We start from the raw sequence: 7,810 nt of genomic DNA, 5'->3' as shown, positions 1-7,810 counted from the left end.
TTAGGTAAAAAAGAGAAATGTAGGGACTATTCTAGGAAGAAGAAACATTAACATATTAGAAGTTTTTGGTTTGGGTTAGAGTGTGGTGGGTGGTGTTAGAATGGAGAATAGGGGCAACTGTAGCTGGAGACAGAGATGCAGACTATATATGAAGGACTTTGCCTGTCACATTAACTACATTCAAGTCTCAAAGACTTGTTGTCTTGGAAATGATGAACCAAAAGATTCACACTGTGGTGTAAATGAATCAAAAATGTATTTGTGTTTTAATAAAGAACAAAATGTTCTAAAGGTCTGATTTCAAGGATTAATAATTAGGGAGAAGGAATCTTCCCTACGCTCCTCAATTCACACATTTATGAGAAGATGACACACCTGGTTGTCTGGGTACCAGACTGTTCTGCTCAGTGGGAAACCTGCCACCCAGCTAGAAGTGGGGATAGATTCTACAATATTTTCCAGAAGCCCTCTTGTCCAGGACTGGTAATAAGAGGCGAAGGGAGAGAGGGTGGCTCCCATGGTAACCAGCCAGTTTTGCTCAGAACCCTGCGGACATCAGTTGCTGAGAGGAACTGAAAGGCAAACAGGTGTCTTAACCAGCTATGTCAGCCAGTTGCCCTCCATTTTGCAAGGTATGGGGAAAATGCACAGGTTTTGATGTAAGATATGGATTTTCACGCTCGCTTTGCCACTTACTAGCCCTGTGACTATTGGCAAGTTACTTAATCTTTCTGAGATGCAAGTCCCTTGGAAGGTTGTATAAAATACTACAAACAAAACACTTAGCACTGATGTTTGGGAAGCATTGATAACTGTTAGCTTTTATAATCATAATTAATATCTCTCCTACATAAGCCCATTAAGGATCACTATGATCTTTGTCATATTAATTATAATTATAATTATCCATATTTTCCCAGAACTTTTGTCTTCTTCAAAAATCCACCAAGTGTTACTATTGTTATTGTTTTTATTCTTATCATTCTTTCTTTCCTATGAACCTACCGCTGATTATTGCTTCTGTTGTCATTATTATATGGCCATCACTGATATTATTTGCTCCTCTCCACGAGTCCTCCTACGATTACATTCCTCACCTTGTCTCCACCTTAAGACTTCTCTAGGCCCCACCACTGGAGGGAGCAGCAGCGCTGACACACCACTCTGTACATCTTTCCAGATCTGCCCAGCTTGCTTTTAGCAGCAGAGAAAGGGACAAGAAGGCAGAAGTGAAGAATTCCTTCTCTCTGCTTCCCATTCTACCAATCCTTTCCTGCTTGCCAAGGTCATGGGGTCTCTTATAGTTTTGGAGTCTGCTTCCTCTTCTCCTTTTCTCCTTGGTGGAGTAATTTGAGTAAGTGAGCTCAACCAATAAGTGAAAATAAGTCAACTCAAATTTTCCCAGAAAGCAAAACATTATCTAGAAGTAAAGAGAATATGAAAAAACTTATTGGATGTGGATTAAATCCATGAACACAGCTCCAGAAATTCACAGACCCAAGGGAGGCATAAACACAAGTTAATGAGAGCAACTGCTTTTTACTGAGCTCTTACACTATGCCAAGCCCATTACATCCTTACTAAACTCATATGAGTTGGGTACTCTTATTATTCTCCTGCTGCAGATGAGTAAACTGAGGCTGGGAGAAATTAAAGGAGTTGTCCAAAGCCAGAGAGCTGATAAGGGACAGTGCTGGCAGGCTTGTCTGACTCCTGGGTCAGGAACTTTCATCTCTACATTGTACTATAGTTTAAAGAAAAAGTAAAGTAAAAACTTAAACTTGAGCAAATCTGGGACAGAGACAACTCTAGGTTGTTTATATTCATATTTAAGTGATTACCTCAGGTTTTGATTTGTTATAATTTTCTGTAGTATTTTTTTTACAGGGTTGTGATTTTTGTAGCCTTCAACTTTGTTTGCACATAGTATCTTTTAAACCTCACTTGTTGTTTTTTCTATAGCTTCCTAGAGGAAAGTTTGTAAAATACCTAAAGCTATTATTTATTGACTATTTACCTACTGCATGCTAGGCACTTGATATAATCATCGTAGCTAGTCTTCATAACAAACTTCAGAATTGGATACTATTATTATTCACTTCCATTTGACATAAAGACTGAGGCTCGGGGAGTTTTAGTGGGCATGCAATGACATGAAGCCTGTAGTGGTAAAATAGGTCATTCAAACCCTGGGTTTGCTCAATTCAAAGTTCTTGTTCTTCACAACATCATAAAATGAACTGTTTGGACACCATACCCACTTACCTCCACCTAGAATAAAGCGAGTGGTGAACTGTTGGCAGATGAAGAAATCTCCCCAGGAGTTTGTATCAATAAACCACTCAGTCTGGAGGTGCCTTCTTCAGAAATGTGACCCCTAAACCACTGATGGCAAACTGAATGGCATCTGAAACTAAGATAAGCTACAAGAAGTGATTTTTTCCTTTCTCTATAGAAGGTTTAGAATAAAATCCTTGAAGAAGTATATGAGGTTTGAAAGAGTTGAGGCATAAGGACAAGCTCATTTCTGAAGGAGAAGAAGGTAAATAAAGTTTCATCTCTTCTTTGTTTGGGTGAGGTTCTCCAGGAGGAGATGAGTCACTGAAAAGTCTTCTGACAGGGTCCTTGCTGAAAAGCACACAGGAACCACAAACTTCCTTAGCCAGTCTTGCCTTTTTAGATTCTCCAATGTATGCCCAAGTAGCGTAAAGAGAAGGGATTTGTTTAAAGTTGGTTCTTTTAATGTTGCAAAATGGTCAGTGGTGTAATAATGGTGATACTATTAGCAGGCCTCAAAGTGGCCCTTTTCCATGTTGTCCCAAAGATTGTTAGGTCTGGCGCCAGCAAGAACTGCTGCTGAAGGAGTATTCTTGCCTAGAACTTTTTTGAAACCTGCCACCATCTAGTCTGCTCTTTGTTCCTCTTTGAGCCTGGCCTCATTTGGCTGTTCTCCCTCTGGTATGCCACTAGCTGTAGTGCCAGCCAAGCCCTTGCCCTTCACACACCCCACATGCAGACCGATATGTGTTTTCCCTTTGCTTGGCTGCCAGGGAGAAGATTTATATCAGGATGATTGCTCAACTAAGAAATACCCAGCTCCATAAAATCCGAATACTTTCTCTCTGTCCATTTTAGTTCTTTCTTAGTGTTTATTCATAACCTTTATGTTGGAGAGTCTTCACGGAAGAGTTTACCTTTGAATGGTTTTTCTTTAAGTTTTAGGCTTAATATTCTGTGTCTTAAATTCTTTTAGTTTTCTGAGCCAGCCCACCTCCACTGTCATTGACCCATTATCAATAAAGACAGGGTTTGCTTAATAATAAAACATATTATTTTTATGTGTATTATCTAATAAAAAAGAGGTGTTTACTATAAGAGGAGTTTTCTATGGAGGTCTGAGCCAAACCACAACCTGGCAATTTCTATAGTACTTTTAAAATTATTATGCAAGTGGTAATGTTATATAAAATAACCCACCAGGGAAAACTAAGTTTTAATCATTACAAAACTATTTTCAACCTAACCTTCCTCCACACATGCCAACTTTTTGGCCCCTCAATTATAGCCATAAGCAGCAGTAAGAAAACAAAAATAACCCCAAAGTCACCAAACTTTTACTTTATGCATAGGCCCATAGTAAGTAGGTGGGAACCTTCACTTCAGCAGTTGCATGAGCCAGGGGATAAAATTTGAGTCTTCCTGAGGACCATTAGCCAAATAATTAAAGATAACTAGTTTTAGAAGAGTGTTCACAACCTTGGATATGCACCAGAATAACATGAGGAGCTTTAGAAATACTCACTTCTAGGTCCCAACCACAGAGGTTCTGATTTACTTAATGAGGGATCAGTCTGGTCATGGGGATTTTTAAAAGCTCTTCAAGTGATTCTACTGCGTGGCCATGGTACAGCACGATTAATCTAGCGTCTTGTCATACAAAGTATAATCTGTGTACCCAAACCGTTTGGGAATTTGTAAAAAATGCCTAAACTCAGGTTCCGTCCTAGATCTACTCAATCAGAATCTGCATTTTAACAGGATCCACTGTTGATTCATATGCATATTAAAATTTGGAAAACACTGCTGTAGAAGAAGTGTGAGCTCTTGTAAAGCATCTCCTGAAAAGAACACTTGCATCATTAACCAATCTTCTCATTGACATTCTGGGTTTTCTAAAATATGGCATATAAACCTGATAACCTCAGTTGTAGAAGGTGTTTCTACATTAGTCTAACAAAGATGAACTCTCCCACTTTAGAAAAAATGAGAAAAGGGGGCAGACAGGTTAGGATCTAGCATTCTTTATGATATGTCTTACAAGATTGGATACCTCTGTTGATGGTCTTCAAAGACTTTTGGCTAACCAGAGAGGTGCCAATAGACTAAATAAAACAATTACTTTTTACCCTGAAAGCAAAAAGAATCTACAAATGTTAGCTTACTGAGTTTGATGTTGATCCCCAGCAAACATCTAGAATGGATAATTAAGATGATTTATTAGCCCTTGGAAAGCAACGTACTAATCACTAGGAACCAGCATGGGTTCATTAAGAGCCAGTCGTGCCAGACTAGGCTCTTCCTTTTCATTGGGCTTACAAAATGAAGATGCAAAAATAATTTACTCTGGCTTCAGCAAGGATCTTCACAAACACCTCTGTGATGTGTTTTCATACAGGATAAAGAAACAAGATAGGCTGATAGTATGGATAGTTGAATGTTTAACTCACTAAATAATCATATGCAAAATGTATGTATTTAATCAATTATTGTAAACCCAGCAAGACTTGTGTTCCAATAGTTTTGTAAGGATAAAAATGAGGATTTAGACAAAGCTTGGAGGGATACCTGTATACATCCTACAACAGAAATTTAAAATTCTGTTTGTTGTCATCCTCAGGCCTTATGTCAGCATGATATTTTTCTAATTACAGAGCACTTTCACATATATTGCTTCATTTGATTCTCACCACAACCTTGCAAAATTAGAATAGTTATTATCTCCATGTTGTAGACATTAAAACTGAGATTGGAAGATTTAGTAATTAACCAAGGGGACAGATATTTGTGAAGTTGAACATCTTAAAAAAATTAAAATCCTATTGAGCACTTCAGCTGTTTCCAACACTTGGCTATAGTAAATAGCGCTGATATGGACTTCGGGGTTCATAAGTTCCTTTGCATTGGTGTTTCAAAATTCTTAGGGTATATTCTCAGCAGTGAAATTGCTGGGTCATAAGGCAACTTCATTTTTAATTTTTTGAGGAAATTCCATACTGTTTTCCACATAGGTTGCACCAGTCTGCATTCCCACCAATAGTGCACAAGGTTTCCCTTTTCTCCACATCCTCGCCAGCACTTGTTGTTTTGTTGATTTATTAATTATGGTCATTCTAGCAGGTATGAGGTGATATCTCATTGTGGTTTTAATTTGCATCTCCCTGATGATTAATGATGTTGAGCATCTTTTCATATGTTTTGGGCCATCTGTATGTTTTCCTTGGAGAAGTGCCTATTCAGGTCCTTTGCCCATTTTTAATTGGGTCGTTTGTATTCCTGGTGTTGAGTTGTATGAGCTCTTTATATATTTTGGAGATTAAACCCTTGCTCAATGTTTCATTGGCAAGTATGTTCTCCTACACTGTCAGTTCCATTTTTATTTTGATGATGGTTCCTTTAGCCATGCAAAAACTTTTAAATTTGATATAGTCCCATTTGTTTATTTATTTTTTTTATTTCCCTTGCCATGGGAGATATATTGGCAAAAATGTTGCTGATGTGGGCTGTCTGAAGTTTTACTGCCTATGGTTGAGTGGACTAAAAAACTGTGGTACATTTACACAATGGAATACTATGCAGCAGAAAGGAAGAAGGAATTCCTACTTTTTGCGACAGCATGGCTGGAATTGGATACTATTATGCTAAGTGAAATAAGCTAGTTGGCAAAAGACAGATACCATATGATCTCACTTATAACTGGAATCTAGTCAACAAAATAAGCTAATGATAAAAATACAACCAGAGACATGGAGACAAGGAACAGACTGATAAGTATAAGAAGGGAGGTGGGAGATGGAAATGGAGGATGGAAAGGGAAGGGATAAGTCAAAGAACATGCAGGAATGACTCATGGACGTGGACAATGGAGAGAGGATTGACTTTGTGAGAGAGGAGTGGGGTGGGTGGAGGGGGGCAAAAGGGAAAAATTAATAGAACAAATAATAAAAATATTAAAACCCTCTTACTCTAATGTAGTTGGAATAAATATGAAGTTGTATGTTTCAGCTCTAAAATTAACTGTATGCATAAACTCCAAGTAAAGGCAAGGCTTAGATGTGCTTCTACAAAAGGCAAGAGTTTTTTAGTTATCCTCCAATTTAGTATAAGATCATAGTGTTATGTGGTTGCTAAATGTGCTATTGAGATCTCAGGGGTATTTTAATGCAAGTATAGTGCCCATCACATTGGGGGTATAGTTTCTTTATATCTATGGTTAGAGCATCTCTAAGGTACTGTTTTACTCTAGTTGATGCATTTGAAGAAAATGAGGGTATTTTACTTAAAATGAGCAAAGACTTAAGGAAAGATCTTGTGTTATACACCTTCTATGGGTCAATGTGCATATAAGCTGGAAGAACATAAAATAATTTCTTCAGCATTAAAACTACCTGCTGGCCTTGCAGATGCCGTCGCCGACGCCGCCCCAGATATTCCCGCATCCAGCCATGGTCAACCCCACCGTGTTCTTCGACATCGCTGCCAACAGCGAGCCCTTGGGCCGTGTCTCCTTCGAGCTGTTTGCAGACAAAGTCCCAAAGACGGCAGAAAACTTTCATGTTCTGAGCACCGGGGAGAAAGGATTTGGTTATAAAGGTTCCTGCTTTCACAGAATTATTCTGGGATTTATGTGCCAGGGTGGGGACTTCACACGCCACAATGGCACAGGTGGCAAGTCCATCTACGGGGAGAAATTTGATGATGAGAATTTCATCCTGAAGCACACAGGTCCTGGCATCTTGTCCATGGCGAATGCTGGACTCAACACAAATGGTTCCCAGTTCTTCATCTGCACAGCCAAGACCGAGTGGCTGGATGGCATGCATGTGGTCTTTGGCCAGGTGAAAGACGGTATGGGTGTTGTGACAGCCATAGAGAGCTATGGGTCCAGGAATGGCAAGACCAGCAAGAAGATTACCATTACTGACTGTGGACAACTCTAATACATTTGATGTTGGTTTTATCTTAACCACCAGACCATTCCTTCTGTAGCTCAGGAGAGCACCCCTTCACCCATCTCTGCTTGGAATGTTCTGTAATCTTCGTGCTCTCGCCGCAGTTCATTGGGTTCCACATTTTCCTTACCCCTTCCAAGTCTAGCTGGATTGCAGATTTAAGTTTATGATTATGAAATAAAAACTAAACAACAACAACAACAACAAAAAAAAAAAACTACCTGATAATTAAGCCCTGGCTTCTGTGGTTCAGTGGATTGAGCGTCGGCCTGCGAGCCAAGTGTTGCTGGTTTGATTCCCAGTCAGGGCACATGACTAGGTTGCACATCAGGTTCCCAGTTGGGGGTGCAAGTGAGAGGCAACCACACAGTGACGTTTCTCTCCCCTCTCTTTCTCCTTTCCCCTCTCTCTAAAGATAAATGAACAAACAAACAAACAAACAAATAAATAAATAATGTTTTAAAAAGCTACCTGATAATTGAAGAGACAACCACTCCTTATAGGTAGTAAGTTTCCCCTATCTACTCCCACACTCCCTGCACCTGTCCTATAGGAGGGTTGAAGCAGAGGTTGGTCAGTTA

At 39.3% G+C, this 7,810-nt stretch overlaps 1 pseudogene; it reads left to right on the top strand.

Annotated features, from left to right (window-relative positions):
* The first annotated feature begins 6,712 nt into the window (after positions 1-6,712).
* On the top strand, positions 6,713-7,380 carry LOC149990728 (peptidyl-prolyl cis-trans isomerase A pseudogene; annotated as a pseudogene).
* The last annotated feature ends 430 nt before the right edge of the window (positions 7,381-7,810 follow it).

The sequence above is a fragment of the Furipterus horrens genome, unplaced genomic scaffold, assembly GCF_987537825.1.
Source record: "Furipterus horrens unplaced genomic scaffold, mFurHor1.1.pri manual_scaffold_17, whole genome shotgun sequence".
NCBI lineage: Eukaryota > Metazoa > Chordata > Mammalia > Chiroptera > Furipteridae > Furipterus > Furipterus horrens.
This window is presented reverse-complemented; position numbering and strand designations above follow the sequence as displayed.